The 21,762-nt window shown below is 34.2% G+C and overlaps 1 protein-coding gene across 1 annotated transcript in view; it reads left to right on the forward strand.

Moving 5' to 3' along the window:
* The first annotated feature begins 983 nt into the window (after positions 1-983).
* Positions 984-21,762, forward strand: part of LOC150096537 (coiled-coil domain-containing protein 102A-like) — a 404,861-nt gene continuing 384,082 nt past the window's right edge. The window contains exon 1 of the mRNA XM_090407898.1: positions 984-1,085. The gene's annotated coding sequence lies outside the window, so the exon portion shown is untranslated. The remainder of the gene's footprint in view (positions 1,086-21,762) is intronic.

A 21,762-nucleotide genomic window follows, 5' to 3' on the forward strand; every position in this document is an offset into this window, starting at 1 on the left:
CCATAGGACAGAAAAAAATACTAAACGCTCCACAGAATCCTCTCTATTGCCTATCACACAAGGCTACAGCAAAATTGTTACCATTCCATACATTCAAGGCACATGTGAAAAGATACCTAGAGTTTAATAAATATCAGCTACGCACCATATTTAAACCTTATGTCAAATTGACAACTCTCATACTTTCACCAAGGACAAACTCTCTTCTTTATCACGTCCAGGAGTTTATGAAGTGGCCTGTTCTTGTGACCTGGCTTACTATGGACAGACAGGAAGAGCTGTTTGCAACCGCTTTGGTGAACATTAACAATACATTCAGTACTATCGGTATAGCAAGTCTGGTCTAGCAGACTATGCCTTGGATACTCCTTCACACAGAACAAAATGGAAGAAAACAAAAGTGCTACACAGAAGTGATAATAAGTCAGAGATATTGTTCTGGGAATCAACAACAGCTTTAAAACATACTCCAAATCTCAACAAGTATGGCTGTATTCATTAATTTCTTCCCTCTGACAGTTCATCTTAATTAAACTATCCTAGCTCTTGGACAACAGAGACGCATACAAATATTTTATACGAGAGAGAGAGAGAGAGAGAGAGAGAGAGAGAGAGAGAGAGAGAGAGAGAGAGAGAGAGAGAGAGAGAGAGAGAGAGAGAGAGATTACGAAACATCTCATCAGAGGTTTTAAACTTTGTTCGCCTTTCTGTATTCTGTTGACAGTACGCCGACTAACTTTTTTATCTTATCTAATACTTAATGTGTGTAGTGGTATATGTAGTCTTGTGTAGTAGCATCATTCTTAACTTGAAGCATGTATCATTCTCATAGCAGACAGCAGATATCTATGCTGCTGTGGTTTATACCTGGGACCTGATTACAAGCTTACTTCGGTAAACTTGTAATTAGACTCCCAAATTTACTTTCGGTGGTGTTGGTGTTCTAGAATTCAAGTCGCGATTTAATTTTTGATTTTAAAATGGACATATTGGGACTTTCTGTGGTTGCTTTTTCTGATGCTAGGATGGTATTTGTGTGTAAATTACTTCACGCTACGACGATGTTCTCCATAAGCCTAGTTGAGGTAAGCCTGATTTGAATATCAAAATTAATCGTACTAAAAGTGTGCTCATGACATTTTGTGTTACCAATAAAACATATAGCAGTGCGATGACTCTGGTCGACATGAGAAGATGCTTTGAGAAGCTTTCCTTTTTCGCAGGCGACTTTATCTGAAATGCAAACACGATATTTTAGGAACAGTTTAGAATAATAAACTTATATATCTCGTTTATCATACTTCATAACAAAATTATTTAGCCTATTTTAATGGCCATATTCGTGTATATATATATATATATATATTTTATGTACTATATATATTTGCGGAGAATAATTCATTTTTAAAAATATACAGATTATGAAATCTATTTTTTCCCAAATTAAAAGTGCTAAAAAATCAAACAGTAGAAATTCCAGTGAGGTAAATTAAGATTATATTCTGAAACAATAGTGATGTTCTTCCTCCATTAAGTTTTCTTAATGCACGATTAAGCGACTACTTTATGTCAGTTTTGAAGAAACAAAGTACTATGGTGTGTTTTAGAATCTGTTATGTTTTGATAATCAAATCAAGCTTATGATATAATCCAAAATAAATAAATTGATAAATGAATAACATTGAAATAATGTTCTGAAAGCCTGATTATCTGCAAAATGACTACCTGACACAGGCTGTTTGACTTTTTATATTATATCTAAATTGCATTTTACATATAGATACAGTTTCTATATTCGTAAATTTTGACAAGGATTGGCGGTCATCATTTTCATCATGACAATATTTAATTATTTCTACTTCACGTTAAAACATAGAATTGACGTGATAATCACAAATAATATCGATTACCTTTTACTTGTCTTTTTTCAGAAATAATCCAAAATAGAATAGTGGATAAATGCGATATTGTTATCACCATATTGAACGTTATACTGATATTTAAACCATGGTTGCTTGGTGGTTTGCTTGTTTTAAATCAACTGTGAGGCAAGTGTACAGTCGACAAATTGCGCTTGTGTTCTGTGTGGTCTGCACGTCATACAAAATGAAAAATGATTCCACGGGAGTTAAAAAACCCTTTATTGTATAAAACTGGCTAACAACTTCACTTGAAAAAGTTTTCATACAAAGACCATTATCAGTTGCCACTGTCGATGCGATCCGAAAACGTTTTTTTGTATAATGAACAAGCTTCGTCAAATTGGGCCATCTTTTACTATAAGGTATGGGTTCGAATCCCGTTGTACCATATATACATATTTATTATATACATAATATACTGCATATATTACATATGCATTTACGAAAGTCTTTTCATACGGTAAATAAGTTTTATTGCCCCATTCGAGCGAACTGAGTCCACGACTTTCATAGTGGAGATTTGAAGTGACTTGAAAAAAAGAAAAAAAAAAGTGAGAGAGAGAGAGAGAGAGAAATAAAAACGTGTGTTCTCCATTTAACAATACTGTATATAATATTTTTTACTTAAATAAAGTGTCTGGCATATCAGGATTCTGTCTTGCTTTCAGGAGGATATCAAAAACAGACAATTCGGCCACTCGCAAGCTTTAGCTGCCTCCTATTAATAATAAGAATATCTTACATTCTGCATAAGATACCTCTGATAAGTGTTACTACCACCACAACCAGCAATTAAAAGATGCTATCCTGCAAATAGAATGCAGAAGTTGCTTTTCATTATATTATACAGTGCATCTGACAGTAAAATGAATTATATATTTTGTAAATAGAATCACGAGGTTTTCATTCACAGATCCAGAAATTCACCTGAGTTTTATTAGCTTTTCGTAGATCTCCACAAAGTAATATTTCATCTCTCGCAAGGTGTTTTGTTTTGCTACGAGTTGTTCGGTGTGTGTTGGATTATTTTTCGATGCAGAACAAGCCAAATCCTTCAACTGTTTTGATATACAAAGTTTTTTATTACTCCCTACACAAAATAATAACAATAAATAAATAAACTAAACGGATTAAATCGAGTGATACATGAAACCATAGCTGTTCCGCTCCGTCTTTCTGCAGAGGTTTTCACTGGTTTGGCTTTTGGTAAGGATCCGTCATGCTATAAGAGTTTGCAACGGCTGATACGAAACTTGGGGGATGCAAGTCCTCTACAGTCGAACTGGGTTGACTTTTTAAAGATAAGCAACGTAAGGAGCAACAGCTATATTCCAAATTTGATCGAAATTGGTTGCATGGTGCAACTTGTAGAAATGTCTAGAGGAGAAGTAGAGGGTGAAGAACGAAGCTGTTGGGCGTTAGTTTATTTTCAGAAGAGGTTTTGTTTTTAGGGTTTTCCCCGATTAATTGGCTTAAAACGTTTTTTTTTTTATGAGCACCTTCAAATTTGGTAGGCTTTGCTCAGTTGAATACATGTTTTGAATAAAAACGACAGATCGATTATATTCAACTTAGAACCAAAGTGGTCGAAGTTGAGTAATAGTTCTTGTTCAGTGATACTTGCTCATTATTTGGCTTAAGGGTCACTGCCGTCAGTCTATCTAACCAGTGCTTCCCAAACTTATGGATATCAAGGCTCCCTTTGGAAAAATTAAAATATTTCACGGCTCCCATCGAAAAAAAAATCCTAATACAGACATATATTGTTATAATATTTATTGTATTTATATTCAATAAAGATACACACCAAGCGTATTTCTTTCCGCGCATCACCGCACCTGTGTACACTAGCAATGAAACATTAATTTAAAGCGAAAAACTTAAATGAGCGCAATATTTTGCGTTTGTAAGCTTTTTTGTGCTAATCAATACCTTTGAAATGAAACATATAAATAAGCACATGTTTACTGATATTCATTAAACGCCGAAATACGTAGGAAGCAAAATTTGTGAACCAATTTGTGATTTTTTTCTATTAAAATATAAAAAATAACAAAAAAGAAATAATAAAAACTAAATACGTTTCTTTTAAGATAAAAAATATCTACTTAGTCTTAAAACATTTTAAATTTGTTTTCATTATTTCACGGTTCCCCTCAACAAAAACTAACGGCCCCAAAGGGGCCCACGGCCCACAGTTTGGGAAGCGCTGATCTAGATGACATTTTGGATTGCTCAGAGTAGCCTGAATAACCAGATGAAACCCCAACAGGTTGTGCAAGAAGAAGGATAATCTGTTTTTTTTTTTAGAATGAAAACAGCAAGGTTGACCAAATTCATGGATGAATACTCATTTTTATTTATAATAGGTCATATTTTTCGATCAGTTTTATTTATTTGCATCATGCGCATTTACTGGAATCCACAGTTGACTCTGTGATATTCAATCTGTTTAAAGCTATAACATATTCAGTATACATATTGGAAAATGTTTATCCACACACAGTAAATGAATTGAAAGTGAGTGAGAGAGAGAGAGAGAGAGATTCTTGTTTGATATTGCCATCGAAGCCATTACTACTGTGAATTCAGTGTATTGTGTTTGTTAACTACATATGTTCTCCGATCCGTTTTTCCTTCCACCTTCCATCTTCAGTTGCGAAACCATCGTATCAAGTTTCCTCGTATTCTAAACGTTATTCAATCCAAGCCTTTTCCAAATTTGAACAATGCTAAAGAACGTGTCGGGAATTTTGCTGTTTCTCATTTGTCATTCGTTGCACCAACCAGTTAGGTAAGCGTTGATTCACAAATGTTAGCGCGTTACCATGGCGATATGTGTGTGTGTGTAAGAGAGAGGGTCAGCTGATTGAAATCACGTGTATTTTTAGCAGTTGCAAATATAAGCAAGCGATTTAAATATTTGTGTCCTCCCAATATCTAATGAAAAAAAAAATGGCCTGATAAGATCCATTGTCACTTACCATTTATTGGATTGAGTTCCCTTTTATATCATTGAGTGATATAAAAATACGCACCAAAATAAAAAATAAAGCCCTTTAAGTAAAAAATCATAGCTAATAAAATTGGATTCATCTAGATTCTAGATGAAACTGGCATGCAGCACGAAAACACGCAAGTAAAAGCATGCTCATTGCACCTAAATAATTGAAAAAGAATGTCTATCGCACTGCAGTGTATTTTGCAATCGGTGATCAAGCATTGATTGTTGAGAACGACTGCATTAAAATAACTTCCTCGTTCTAGCACAGTTTAGAAAAACGTTGCAAAAAGAGTATTGAGCCATCACAGACTAAGCAGGCAGTATGTTCAATGCAACATTCAAACACACACGGATTTCGCATTAAATTGTTTGAGTCTTATCATAAAGTTAAAAAAATAATATTTCGATTGAGTGAGTAAGATATATTATTGATTTCCGTCTCACTTTTATTACATTTCATTTCTTTCATTAATTTGTTGGCATTTGTGATCTGAATTTTTTTTTTTTAATTTGTTGATATTAATGTGCTGAATATGCATGACGCTACCACATGTTTGTTGATCCGTCACATGATGCGATGTCACCGCTGTGCGTTCGTCTCATACCAGTTAAAAGAGAAACGCTTATTGGCAACTGTATTGATTAAGTAATAATGGAAAAGCAAAATTTTACATTTCCTGGCTGTACTAGCAATTGATCGTATATCATTTGATTCAGGAAGCAAGTTGTGAGCAAACAGCCGCCGTAGTCGTAATTGTTAAACAAAATTGATACATCGCAGTTCAATGACCTCCACGTGAAACTGCGACACTGCATAACTGGTGAATAAGAACAAAATTTTATTTAAAATAACAATAAATGCGATATTGGAACTAAGCAAGAGCGCATTTAGCAGAGGCGTCTGGACTAGACTTTCTTTGTTTGGAGATTGGTGAATATGAGTGGAATAGGTTGCCATAGCCTGTTGTGAGTTGCATGATTGCAAATAAGTTCAAAGCAAAGTATGATAGATACTGCGTAAATGGTTGATAGTGCTTGGCATGATGTTTAGGCCTCCCTCGATGAGTTTATGGATTCCATGGAATAATAAATACTATAAAAACATAGAACTTTTTTCAGTTTTGTTATTTTTACGGCTTATTTATTATGATTACTGATTTTAGACACTCCATAGCTTTGACGATAGTCATTGGTTGGGAATACCTGCGTTTGAATCCCGTCTTCTGAGATAAGAAAAATTTTAAATAAGCTTTTAAACTGAACATGAATTAGCCGGAAGTAATTCATATTCAGTACAATCAGACATACAAATGCATTAGACATATTCCCATCTAATACATAACTTTGGTTGTGTGGCGAATACTAGACAAAGTTATATCTGCAATTAAGCAGGCGATGAAGTTTTACCAAAAGTTTCTAATTAACACGTTTGGCTTGAACTCATCGCCATTAATTTGTTAGCCTTTTGTCAGCTCTTTGTTGACATCAAAATTTAATCTGTTTTATCGAACGTTTGAGCCAATGGCACGCAACAATAATCTGTTGACAAATCATCAAAATTGTAAAAACTGAATGATAATCGTAGCTAAATTTTGTCTCGGCAATAAACGTATATGTTTGAGAGGAAACAAATGTACCATTATGTCGTGTATGTTTGTAATGTTAAATTCTTTAAAAAAAGGCACCTAATGAAGCCCCATATGATGGTTTTGCGGGTGGAGAAGAGTTTCTTTCTTTCTTTTTCTTTTTTTTTTGTACATTCATTCATGGATTTTTTTTTACATGACACATCAAGAGGAGAAATAGTCCTGAACTTAAAGTGGCATGAAGGCAGAGACATGCAAAGTCATGAAAAGTGTGTGTGTGTGTGTGTGTGTGTGTGTGTGCGCGCGCGCATACACACACACATTGAAAATTACCATTTTATGGTGATTAATCTGAAAGAAAATACGAGTAGTGAATGCAATTATTTATTCAAAAATACATGACAAATTCATATATTTCGAAAGCTTTATTTAAAAATTAAAAAAAAAAACTTTCCGGTTTGTTTAACTTCCTTAACAGAAAAATAACATATTGCACATTAGTAACTTCGGTGAGCTGAGTTTGATCATCCGAGAGCAAACATTGAACTTTTTCCAACCACTTCAGACCTCCAATAAACAGGACTCAGCGTCACACTGGTCATGAAATTCATCTTCCACATAAAGACACCATTCACAAACATCCGTGTCCACAGTAGAGATTTGATCAAAGAATTCGTTGATTGAAGAGCGGATTTCCACATAACCAATGAGGTTGGCTAATTTATTTTAAGATTATTCTTTTTTTTTTTTTTTTTTTTTTTTTTGTACGAAGTCGAGTTAAGAATCTATGAAACCCACGCGGTACATGTTTAGGACCATCCAAATCGTAAATTTCAGGAATATTTCAGAAAAGAAACAAAAGCAAAATTCAGTTTCACTTTAAAAGTTTGCCGAAAAAACAAATAAAATACATATCATATTGTTTTTTAGTAGTTTAATAGCAGTTTGCATGACTTGGCTGTAGGTAGCAAATTCATCAATTGTCTGAACTGTAACTAATTACTCATCCATGTTAGCTTAGATGGCAAGCATTGTAAGATTTGAATTCCTATTTTGAGTTTGGATCATTCGTAATATTTTCATGATCAGAATGATCTACGACATATTGCAAACCTGTAGTGCATTTTAGTGCCATAGATGGGCAGGTTTAATAAATTCGAGAACTCTGTGCCCATTAATTTTTTTTTCAAAGTGACTTCAAGGCTATCTTATTTATTGGATGTCTTCAACCGAGATATAAAATTATCTACTACCCAAACCATTCACAGACATACGAACTGTGGAACTCACTCATAACATGTTGTGTTATGAGTTTGAGTTCCACATAATATGTGGTGACCGAAGATTTTTGCAGGCTTAGTTTGACTGAGTAACCAAACTAAACCTGCAAAAATATTTTTTAGAATTTAATTAATGGAATGAACCAGTGCGAACGAATTGTTTTAATATATATGTATTCACTTATTGGTTCTGCTTGAATACTAACGATGTATCTTTTTTTTTTCTTTGCACATGTAGTAATGTAACTGCTTTAGCAATTACTATTTAAGTTTAGCTTTATCGTTTCATTACTCTGTTTCCTGATGATGTCATTGTAATGAGTGAAAAAAAATGTTACTAATTAAATGCTATTTATACATACATACATGTTAACAATTTCTTCGTAGTTTCAATATATTATATGCTATATACCATATACTATATTATACCGTCAAGAGATTTATAACAGATTAATAAATACCTCATTATTATGACTATTAGTTCCATTTTTATATCATTTTTTTTATTGCGGTATTACGCTTCCAACAAATTGAGTGTTATGGGATTAGATAAAAAGATAATAACAGTTCTTTTTCTTTGGCGGTCAGAATGTTCAAGATGAACTGCACGAATAATAATTGCTTATTCATATTTTCTAACAAATGATGTGTTAAAAGATATTTATATTACTCACCTTATCTCGATAGTGATTTTCACATTCGTGTAACGATAACCACTTGTAACTAGCTTAACATTTCCAATTCTATTGATGATCACGCATATACTAACAACAGCAGAAAGTATCTGCGCAACAAGCTGTCAAGTTCTCTTTTGTGTTCATATATTGATCAAACGCTACGGTGTTTCATTGGCCAGAGCATCTCTATCATAAGCGAGCAGTATTAGGAAGCAATGTATGAGGCAAAGCAACTGTTTAAAATGTTCTCACTATCGATCTATTGATATTTTTGCCCTTAATAATGCGCTTAGTAGTTGTTTATGTATTTACCATAAAAAAGAGGAATCCGAGGTCTTCCCCCCCCCCATAACTTCGAGAGATGTGTTTAACCTGTGCTGAATTTTAGAGATGGATAAGATTATTAGCTATGCAAAACAGAAGTGAAACTTGGAGAAAGCAGAAACTAGTTATCTCGTTCATCCTCGAAAAATATTCCGGAAACTTCCATAATATATATCGGTGTGATTTGTGTGACATCGCACCATAGAAAACAGTGGAGTGTTGTCTAAACATTAGAATTGTTCATCCGCAGTGAGTCATAAACAAAGCTAAGTGATCATTCTACGCAAAGGAGACAATGCCATCATAGGGACTTTTTAAAAGGAGGCAATATATCCAGTTAACTCTCTAAGATACCATGTGCAACTGCACATCCTTCTCTGTTTTTTCCCTTTCCATTTATCCAAAGCTGGATGATGCACGGCTACATAAAAATCTTTATTATCAAGTATTTGCTGAATTGGTTTCAGATAGAATTCACATTTAGGAACAGTTGCATAATAGCACTCTATCGTAAAAATCTATTTTAGGCTCGTATGAAATGTGTTTGCGTTTTTTGAACATGTGTTGTTATATACTAAAACACTGTGTAAAAAATGCAATGGAAAACAGGGTAGGCCGTAATTGCTAGATAAACAGATGCACTTTGAGGCCATAATCACGTGTTTGCCAGCTACACATGGAGCCGAAAGTATTGATGCATAATTAATAAATACTTTAGTTCATGATATTAGAAAGATATTATTATTCCATTTCAACAGTGACGAACTTTTGGTTCAGTAATGGCTACATTTTATCTTCCGCACTCATTTTTTTTTAAAAAATAAATACGTAATAACGAAACTTTTGAAGATACCAAAAAAGTTGAGTCTTTAAAAACAAATGGAAGGTGTGGAATACACGGCAGGAAAGGTAATATGCAACGGCATTTGATTTTTTCAAAATAATTTTTAAGAAAATGTTTAATATTAAGTTATGTATAAAATTATAAAAGATGAAAAACGAATTCAAACAGCAGAAATGAAGTTCCTCAGAAAAACAGCGGGATATACCAAGTGGGACCACAAAACAAATGAAGAAATCTTACAATCCCTAAAAATCAAACCAATTAATTACTACATAAGACAGTATAAACAAAAATGGCTAGAACATTTAAATCGAATTGACAACAGCAGACTACCAAAAATATTATACAGATACAAAATAAGTGGAAAAAGAAGAATCGGAAGACCAAGAAAGAGATGGCATGAGACCGGAACAGGCCACATGGCCTATATTCCATGATAGGAAGAAGAAGAAGAAGAAGTATAAAATTATATTGTCCTGCACAAAATAGTATCTCTTCAAGGACAAATTGTATAATTAGATTAGTAATAAAATGATATAATTCGTGATTATTCAACTTTCATCCCTGTTAGACTTTATTCTAGAAAACAAATAAGAATAATGGGATGTGAAACAAATCAGCATAGATTTGCTAATTTTGTTTTGTTTCTCATTAATAACAGTCCTCCTGCCCTCTGTATCATCGCCTTCAAACGGATTTTAATGAAATTTGAAAATACTTGGGTTATGAATTATGTCTAAAACATTTATAAGTAGTATTTAACTAAAGGTGCATTAGCTGCTCTGATATGGAGACAATGGTGTTTCTTCTCCCCACTCCACAACCAGCTGGAGTACAGTTGCAGTTAACAGGCATAATATATTGGCTTCATGGCTTTAACTGCAGTTGTAATTCATCTAGTCTCTCTCTCTCTCTCTCTCTCTCTCTCTCTGTGGCAAGACTGCAATATTATCAGATGTGCTGCACCAGTCTACTCAGATCTCATCGTTTGCCTCTGGGTCTTTTTCCTTTCATTCTAGCATTCAAGTCCTGTTACTCTAAATTTTCCCTTCCCATTCTGTTTGAGTGACCATGCCATCTTAGATTAGCTCCGCTCACACATTTCTGAATGCTATCAATGTCAAGTTCCTTTCTTCTTTACTAATTCTGACACTCGTGACATCTGTTCTTTTCGTAATTTTTATCGGAACTGTCATATGTGTTGTGTAGTCTGGGACTAACGCTTTCATTTCCTACCCACCTTTCCGATCCATAATTCAAATAGATTTCAACATTCTTATATACTACTAGTTTAGTGTTTTAGCTAATTTTTCTATTGGGACATATTTTTTTTTTTAGCTGAACCACGCTTACGATATTTGTTTCCGTATTTGATTTGCTATCTTTACTAAATATTATTCCTTAAATAGCTTAAATATTTAATTGTATTAGGTTTTCCATTGAGAATGCAATTGATGTTTTCCATGTGGTTAATTATTTTCCTGATTTTTGCCTTTCTACAGCTAATTTTCATGCAGAATCTGTTACGTCAGGCTCTCAATTTGATTAGAGACTTCTGAAGAAGTGTACTGGATTTATTTAGAACTGTAACATCGTTTGCCTCGAGAGTTGATTTGAACATTTCTAACCGGTTTAATATTACGTCACTTTTCTTAATAAAGTGACCTGTGTTATGTTCCATCGAATCGTTTTCGACTCCTTATGATTCTATGAATATACGCTCTCCATTCCGATCTGTCCCTGGCCATATCTTTCAGATTCTATCACTGATTTATTGGTTTGCTTTGCAGTTCATGGTATTCTTAGTAAGAGTCTCCAAGCCCATAATTCAAATGCATCTATCTTCCTTCTTTCACTCTTTCTCAATGGGTCCAACTTTTACATCCATACAATACAGGGTTACCACAGGGAATACCATTATACAGGGAATACCATTTCACGATTCTGATTTTTGTTGCGAGGTTAATATCGTTATCTTTAAAGATCTTGCTTAAATTTGTCATTGCTTTCTTTCCGAGTAATAGTCTTCTTCTAACTTCTCCAGTACAATACCCATCTTTATCAATTCGGGATCCTAGGAGCACAAAATTGTTAACAGTTTCCATTTTCTCCCATCTACTTCAAAATCATTAAGTTCACATGTTGCCCATAGAGATGATGATGAATAAGAGTGAATATAATGCCCTTGCTTTTTACTGCTGATTTTATATCCATCATCCTGCACATACTTCAATTCTAACTGCTAACTTAAACTTAAGTATAGCCTGCATATCGCTTTGTATAATGCCCCATTTACACCTAATTTTAGCGTTTTGACCGGATTTTCTCTTGGCACCCTGTGATATACTTTTTTTCAAAATCTTCAAAACTTAAATACAGAATTTTTTTATTCTTTCATGATTTCACAAATGTTTATCTTAAAAGAAAAACTCGGCTATTCTCTAAGTAGTCTCTTCCAAAATTTATGCAGGGAAATTCCTCTATAATTCCCACGCTCAGTTTTATCCCCTTTTTATAGATGGGAACTATAAGAGCTCTTCTCCAACACCTGGAATTTTACCCTCCGATCAGGCCTTGTGAATTATACAGTGTGGCCACTGTGTAATTTTAATACTTCCATATTTGAGCATTTCTGGTTGAATATCATCCACTCTAGCAGCCTTTCTGCGTTTTAGATTTCTGGTGGCTTTTTTTCTACCTCAAGCACTCCCGATTCCATCTCTCTTTAGTATTTTCTGACCACTGTTCTGTCACTACCTTTGGTTTCATTTGGGCCCTTTTAATTCAAAAAACTAATAAAATATTCGGAACAGTATAACACTCTACGAGAGGGTATGGAAAGTTCTGATAAAACACCTAGAACAAAAATTATTAAAGCAATGATATAAGATTTATGAAGGTAAGTTATGTTCTAATATTCTTATATCCTCGCATGTTCTTTCTTGTGGTTATATCAGTCGCTTTAATATCATTTTTGTTCTAGGTGTTTATCAGAACATTCCTGGTCCCCTCGTATGTTAAAAGTGAACAATAAATTAACTGTCTATAGGCCAAAAAATCTATACGCTGTCCATAAAAAACAGCTGCTGGCTCAATGAATTTATTGCACCCCAATGCTGTTACAAAACGCATTTTTTTAAATTGGTGTCTCCGATCATTTATGAATGTTTCCAAGACCAGTAGTTATTTGTTTATATGTTTGTCTACTTGTAGCCTAAACTGGTTGACGCATTCAGATACAATTTAGTTTGGCGACAGTTGTTATTATTATTTTTTTGTCACTGAAAGGCACTGTGTGTGTGTGTGTGTGTGTTTTAATGAGTATATCTTCTTAAGTCTTGTTTTATAATATACAAATTTTGTTGAAATTACTGCTATATTTGATTTTAAATAATGAACTCTGATTGCATGAATAACCATTTTAATAATAGGAATTCTGAATAATATATAAGGAGCTTTTTTATTATCTTCTCATTTCTTTGCTTTCACGATATAATAAAAGGTCGACTCTCTCAGAGAGATGTATTGATTTCCGCTGAGAGACTTTGCCATTGCAATTAAGAAAGCTTTCTCATTGCGTGACAGGAAGCCCAGAAAAATCACGAGACTTGACTTTCTGCAAGGACAACTCACGAATCGTTTTGTGATGGTTGAACAGGAAAAGTAGAAAGGCTTGTTTGCTTATTTGCGCTCATGTTGAAATTGTTGCCTTCTCAACTGTGCAATTTTGATTAGAAGTCTTCGTATAACACTACACTTATGTTTTTCCTGGATTAAAAATAAAATGCGTCACTTGAAACAGTTTAAGAAATCAAGTTTCCTCTTTTTCTTCTTTATATTTGAAAATTTGTGATCCTAAATAAATTTTCTTCAGACAGAATAAAACTTGACTTAATTTTTTCACATTTCGTGTGTGAAAAAATTAAGTCTAATGCTTTTTTTGTCATCTTATCTGGCTGCCTGTTAACCGCATCGGTTAATAGGCAACTATAACGGATTATAATGCCAGTAAAATCAGATTGTAGATTTGTAGTTCATATGAAGAATTGACTGTTCATAACGTATCAGAAACGCTGCTGATTATCCTATCCCAGTTCCTCGTTCCTGTAAATTAGTGCACCCACTGAAAATTTTAAGTGGGGGTGCTGCATATGCAAAATAAGAAAAATAATTCAATTTTTCCTAATTAGTAACCAATTTATTAATAAACACATTTACATATTAAAAATTGCTTTATTAAAAATATTTCACCATCACCACGAACACACACCAACAGTAAAAGTTTCGTATCTCACAGAAATAACGCGCACATGCATACAATTTATCTGTATTAATAGGCAGTGTCAGATTCACTTGTTACGTGCAGTGATAAGCGCAAACGAATATCGGCGAGTCGAACCGCAACTGATCGAACGTGATAATACCGACACTACGTTAGATCGCGGTGTATTTGTTTCCTAATCTAAAGCGTTAATCGAACAATTCCAATTATTAACTATTCAATCAATGTCAAAACATAAGCTGTAACCTTTAACATGTTGTATTGCATTTATATAATGTTGTAAGCATTGTTATTATTTATAAACACAAACAAAATTTTTTTTTCCCTTGGGGGTAATGCAGTGTCGCAGTGCTCATGTACAAGCCGCCACTGCTGTAAATCAACACTGAAGTTTCATATGCAAGTTGAATGCAGCAACAGTCTGAAGCTGTTTCCCAAAGTGTGGTTTCCGTACCCCCTATGGATACACGAAAGATTTTCAGGAGGTACCAGGCACTCTTTTTTTTTTAAAAGAAAAAAATATTTGATTACTTTATTTTTTGGTCTTCGTATTGTCGCAGATAAGTGCAGTATATAGGAAATTCTGTAATTAATTTTTCAGTAACTAAGAAATCTAAACGAAAGTTTTAAACAAAATGTGCCTCTTGGTATGTATCAACTGACCTTCGTTAGTTGACACCGTCATTTCAGCTGCGTGGTTCGAAATGTTTGCATTAAAAGTTTAAAGTAATTCAAAACTCATGGTTGGGACATTCTGCTGAATTTTGTGCCTCACGAAACTCTGTTTTTATTACTGAAAATTTACATTTCATAATTTTTGTTTCTACCTACCGTGCGCGCGCGTATGTGTTGCATCGTGCTTGCTGTCGCCATTTATTTAACTTGCCATCGATCTTTAGATCATTGAATAAAACAGGTCATTAGCTGAACCTGTTTTATACTGTAAACAAACAAGCGAGAAACCTTTATGAAGGCTTTACAGCCGAATTTGAATTAGTCAGTCTCATGCTGATAGCTGGAGGTTCATTATAATATTGAATTATATAGAATATTATTTTTGTATAGTGTCGCTTAATGAATGCTGCCAGAAAATGGAGGAATATGGATGAGTGTAGAAACGCTATGGTATTGGGTGATCTTCCAAGGGCGCTGATGTCAGAAGGGCGCTAGCGACAGGATATTTTACCAATTATCGAAATAGACCCACTAGCAAAAGCTATGAATTTACCAATTGTGCCAAAAACTTAGCTACGCTTTTGATGTGGATGGCTGGAGAACATTTATTTTTGCGAATCTTTCACCCACAAAAGGTGTAATTCATAGTACATCAGTAATGTGTGCAGACTAATGATTTTTTTTATCATATTTATTTTTATATGTTTTTGTATTTCTATTGATTTTTACGTAGTCTGGAAACCATGTTCTAGACCAGACTTGGAACATTTACAAGCCACTTTAGATTCCAATAAGCAGGCCTTTAATAAGAGATCTGCTTATTGCACTTGAACAGCTCTTATTAAAAGTTCATTTAATTCTAGGGGGATTCGAACCCAAGTTTTTCCAACCAAAGAGAAGTATCGTCATTACCGAGTTACGAAGGCTCTGTAGGGAACTCATCTCAAAGAGAGGAAGATGAAGAGGAAGAATGTTTAACACCACACACACACACACACACACACACACACTGTATATATATATGAGATGTTAGCCTACCGATAATTATTTATTACAGATTAATCTTACTGATTAATTTTTGAGTGGCATAATTCTTATATCGTTTCTGAAACGGTTGGTGTAGATTACCTTAGTTCCTGCTTCAAATGAAAATAAAATATTTCATTTAAATATTACTGCAAGGAACCGCAGCATTGACCATCCTTATTGATTGTAAAGACCTGAGTTCAAACTCTTCTAGGAGGCAAGGAATATTTATAAAGGCTTTACAGCTGAATTTGAGTTAGTCTCATGCAATAGTGAGAGTGATTTTGTTTTTTTTCCAAACTGTTTGTTGGTAGCAGGTAACATACATGCAATAGCTGATTATACATATATGATTACCGCTTTGCCATAGCATTGATTAGGGTAACAAAAGCCATGTTTACGTTGTCATAACATAACATTGATAAAATGCGTTAAGAAAAAAAATGATAGATGATATTTATCGATACTAATATTATTTTAAAATGAAACTAGTAAGGTGTAAGTATCACTGGAGTACACAGAACTTCCAGTGGATTCTTTTCAGTAGGCCTAAAGAATTAAATGTTGCTGCCAACGTTGAATTATTTTACACATATTTTGTTGGAAGGTATGGAAAATCTTTATCACAAATGGCCTGAAAGGTTCACAACTTTAAACCATGTAAGTGAGGAAATTCTTTGAGAAGCATTCTTGTGGATATTCCTGTATATTCATTCATTAGCTTGTGTACAGGCATACCTCAGTCATACGACATGCTAGGTTTCAGACCGCCATCGTATAGCCATTCGTCGAATAGCAAATCGATATACTTTTTTATCCTCACACTTGTATATGCATGTAATATTTTAATAACATTTTAAAGCAACCATATATGTGCGTAAATGCAAATAAACCATTTATTTACACCAGGTACGCAAAAGAAAAAAAAATTAGAATAATTTTCGCAAATGAAAATGTTATTCTGAATAGCTTGGGTTATGGGAACGCGCCAAACTGTTTGGTAATCAATCTACATCATTAAAAGTTTTCCAGTTTGGGCAACAAGATTGTCACCTTTACGGATATTAACTCGTGTAGCACTTTACATTCACTAAGCTTTATCTTTGTTTTGAACAGCTATAACAGGTAGTGCAAAGTAAGTTAAGCTTGGGGCTTATCTTATTGTTCGATACACCATTGTCACTAAATTTAATAGAGCCTCTGTAGCTGAGATGGTATAGACGAAGCCCATTCGTCCAACCTGGGTTCGATTCCCGTCCGAAACGTGAGGAACCATTATTTGGTCTCTTTCGACTAAAGGTGAGTTAGCCAGTTTCATACGGAGGTAGGGATTTTTATCACCCGGAAAGTCGGGTTTTTCGTCTCCCAGAACAGGCAAACCTGTCCCGTGAACGCATACGGATTTACAGTCATAAATACATACTTGATCCTTCATTAGGAGGGATCAACCATTCCTAAGGGATGGGGGAGGAAAAGGGGAACTTTATAATTTTAACTTTAATTTTATGACTTTATAATTCACAGGGGAACACCAAGAGATGGAGCGAGCAATGACGTCGTAAATAAACTGAATTTACGAATACTGAGCATCGGTTGAATCACGTCGCTAAAACCTTCTTATGAGCGTATAAATAGAAACTGGTCATGATTGAACAGCGTTGTATTAGGATCGTCGTAAGGCGAGGTATTAGTGCAGTCACTGTTCAGCACAAGAACTGTGCCTGCAGCTGTCATAGCTTATCGGAAAAACCAACATTAAAATTAAAAAAAAAATGAAATAAAATAAACAAAACGCATCACTTTTCGTCAAGATTCTACATGTGATGTATTTCTATAAATCAGTACAATGCTCTCTACAAATGAAAAGTGACTGACTTCTTTACATTATTAATCGATGGTCGGACTTAGCTGTTCTGTTGCCGTTTTCCTGGAAACACAAAATTCAAGAGTAATATAGTAAACGGTTCCATACGAAATGTAACAGCGATGCTCTTGATTTCCACACGTGTTGCATGGAATGGCGGCGGCAGTATCGTCCATAACGCCTGAAATTCTCAGGCATTCGGAACGATATTGCTTTTTATGGATTATTATATATTGTTTTATATGGATTTTTCCACATTATTGACATTGGCCTGTATTTATTTATTTATTTGAACTGCTCGCCACTACACCGCTTATTTAAGATCCGGCGCGAAAAACATAAAAGCTAAAACAGCGTCACGACCTACTAGGGAAAAAAAAAATTAAAGGATTCTCGTTTCATTTGTATTTTCTGAATCCTTGACATTTCAATATGTGAAATTAAAAAAAAAAAAAATGAAAATATCAGCAAAGATTTTCGATTAATTCTCGCGCTTTATGCTCTGCAAACAACGCCTAATAATAATCAGGCACGCTAGTCACGCTTCAAGCAATAAGTCGAGACGTATTGGAAAGGAAACACGCGCTTTATCAAATAAACATAGACAAAGCGCTTCTGATGCTCTCCATGGTAACTCATTGTTGATAGAAGCCGTTTTTTTATGTGCATTGTAACTGACTGCCGAAGCGTTTCTTTAAAACAATATCGGTAACAATTATGGTACTGGTATGATTGCAGTAGATGCCAAACAATGGCCCAAACATCAAATACTTGTATATTTTGTAAATTCATTCATCTCGCCATTATTTTTAATATAATCTAAGACTAATTAAACAGCCATTTAAGATAATCATCTCCAAAGTACTAGCAGATCTTGAAGATGTTACAGCATTTAATAGTGGCAGGAAAGTTTTTACAAAAGATGATGAAATGTGCGCGAGCAGCGGTTCCAAGTAATACCTCACGTTAGTGTGAGACGTTTGATGTCATAACTGATAATCATATAAAGCATTGCCTCAGTTCGAAAAACAGTCATAATATCGATCATATTCTTCTCATTGTTCTGATTATTATTCGGAGCATTCTTGCAAGAATATTTAGAGCAAAATCCAAAGATTTCCAGAATACAGTCAGCTTATACGTATTCCCATTACCACTTAGTAAATTTTCCAGTTCTCAGACGCACAATTTCCTTGTCTTTCGTGTTTTGATTACCTTGGAGTTTATTTTTCCGGTAGATAAAATCCGAATGGTTAAAAGAAAAATTCTTCTGCTAACTTGGCGCTGCTCTGAAAATATCCTAGATAATTCCTCACCATCTTAGACAGAATGAATTTGGATAATTTTTCTCGACAAGTAATGCGTGGAAAGTTCAGTCCTTCACTGAGACGTTAATGCAATCAATAAGTTAAAAAAAAAAAAAGAGATCATACGATCCATTTCCTCTTTAATCATTGTAATGATGGAAACCACTTGTGTAATCTTCATCACTTCTGAAGAAACCGATTATGTTTGCTTTGCAGGAAGCTTTTTAAAGCACTACAACTAAGGCTTCTTGCGTGTCAAAAAGTCCTGGAGTTGTAATGTTACAAACTGCATTGTGTTTTCTATCACGGATAAACTGTGGATGGAATGAATGAGTAAGTCATTCAGAGAAAAGGGGGAAGACAGGTTTCGTTCTAGTTTGGGTTGAACGTCTGAACCAAAAATGCAACCAAGTGGAGAGGGGGGGGGGCTTCATTTTTTAAGGTATTGTAATTAGACGAAGAGCACTTCGAATGCCATCTAACCATTAACATGTCGAATTTACTTCGAGTTAGCTACACACTTCGTACTTTTGTTCTATAGTTTCTATAGATATAAACTGTAGAAAGAAAGAAAAAAAAGTTTCCTTCAGTATTCTGACAAATGAATGCTGAAGGATGGTGTATAATGAAATAAAAGTCAAAATGCTTTGTTTCTTATAAATTGTTCACCATTAAATATTGGAAAGAATATAAAGTGACCACAAATCTTATCGTAATTTTCTTTGCAACAAATTTAGAGGGGGGGGGGGTAAGAGGAACAAAGAAAGTTTGTAGCTGACTCGAGTAGTATTAATATGCTTGTGGGTATGGACATTCTCCAATCATTCTCACGTGTTAGCATTTTTTGCTGTCGCAAGTTTGGAAGAAAATAAAAATGAATTTTATTAACTCTTCTCGACTAAAATGCATTCATAAGCACACCGCGTGTAATATATTATAATAATAAAGTATTTTTTTAGTGGTAAATCTGACAGCTAATGAAAGTTCCTCCTGGCGGAGATCGCTTGTATTATTCCACAGATAACGTCAATCTGCAGTCTGCACACACCGACTACATCACTTTCATGCAGCTGTTATCACTGCATCTTTTAAATTATTTGTCCTTTTATTGCAGTATGAAAATTAGTTTTATCTCAGATATATATGAATTAAATTCTTCATAGGAAAAAGAAACGTCGGAGCACTGATTTAAAATAATAATAAAACGCGTAGTTCATCTATTTCTCCGTAGATGGCAGAGGAGTACGGACTAAAATACAACCGACTCGAGTACATTTGGTTGTAGTATTAGGCGTATAAAGTATAAATATGGATAATCCTTTGAGTTCTTGCCGTTGCCATCCTAGATGAAGTACTGTCTCTAGTTGGAAAGCCGATAATATTCATAATAATTTAGATAAACTACATAATTCTACAACCATTAGAAGAAACGTATTGTAGAATGCAGTAATCCCTCGATTAATGCGCCCCCGATTAGTGCGTTTTCAATTAGTGCGTTTTCGATTAGTGCGTCATTTTTTCTTTTTGATACCCAAATTCGATTAGTGCGCCTCAAAAGTTCGATTAGTGCGCCTATATACATCTTAAAAATAAATGTTACAGATTTTAAAAATTTTCTGTCTATACATTTTTATGGCTAACTATTTTAAAAAATTGCTCACCAGAATGAATTAATTTAGTTACCGATTTAAAACATTTTACAAAGTTATTTTTAATGGCATACTACACTACTTCCATGCACACTATGTATACTATGTTCCAAATTTTTATTTTTACCGGCAAAATTTATGTCGTCTGCTATAGTATGTCCACAGATTCGAGACCCTTCGACATTTCTGCGCATGTCACAAAAAAGGAGAATCCATCCCGATAATAGAGTAATCAATCCGTCTTCTAGGATGAGTTGTTTATTATTATACGTCGGAAAATTAACTTCTCTTTTATGATCATTGTAGTTTTTTAAGTGGCAACTATTTTGCTTGTATAACAGTTGAAATTTTATCTGTAAACACGTGATTTCGCGTGTTGGCGACCAGTTCGTACGTCCTTCATTTCTTTCTCCCCTTCAATGAAAAATTCATTGAAGGGGAGAAAAAATTCATTGATTCCCCTCAATGAAAAAATCTCCCCTCCAAGAGTTAATTAGGTAAATCTCATTCTGAAGAATTGACTGATTCCGACCTGCTAAATTTAGATGCACAGCGGGAAGATCCCGAAGAATATGAAGAAAATTTAACCACTGATAGTCAGCCAAAAGAGATTTCACAGAAACAATTTGAAAATATTTTTCGTACTATCGAAGTTTTTAGCAGCAATGCTTACAGGCTGACCGTGATGAAGAGTAAAATTTGCAGAAGAGTAAAAGAGGCAATAGGGCCATACCGTCGGTTGTATGAAAAAAAGAAACAAAATGCCCGCAAAACTACGTTAGCTCAATTCTTTGTTAAGAAGTAGAATAATAAAATTTATATTCTGGATATGTTTTATTGTCTTTCAGCTTCATCGTGTTCTTTTAACTAGACTCTGAGACATACCCTAATTCTTTTATAAAAAAATTAAGGTTCGAAAAAGAAATTTGAGGAACGAATTATACTTTTTCCCATAGGTTATTATATTCGATTAGTGCGTTTTCGATTAATGCGCCTGTTTTCAAGATCGCATTAGGCGCACTAATCGAGGGATTGCTGTATATGTAATATATTTATACAATAAAATGTAAGCCGATGCAAAGAAATAGAAAGTTATTTTGCGTAGATTTCGCACGATGTCATCAGCCTATCTCATACACAATACGCAGTGTAACTTTAAATGCCAATTTAAGCTGTCAAACTGTTCTGCACAGAAAAAAGTAGAAAAAAAAATTCATCTGATCTAAAGTATAATATATCAGTATTTGATTTTTCAGTTTTTAATTTTTTTTTTCTTTCTATTAAAGTGAATCTTCTCTGTAGAGGTCGCGTCGTGCAGATAG

Source organism: Typopeltis vanoorti, chromosome 18 (assembly GCF_054136105.1).
Source record: "Typopeltis vanoorti isolate ZY-2024b chromosome 18, IOZ_Tvanoo_1.0, whole genome shotgun sequence".
In the NCBI taxonomy this organism is placed as follows: Eukaryota; Metazoa; Arthropoda; class Arachnida; order Uropygi; family Thelyphonidae; genus Typopeltis; species Typopeltis vanoorti.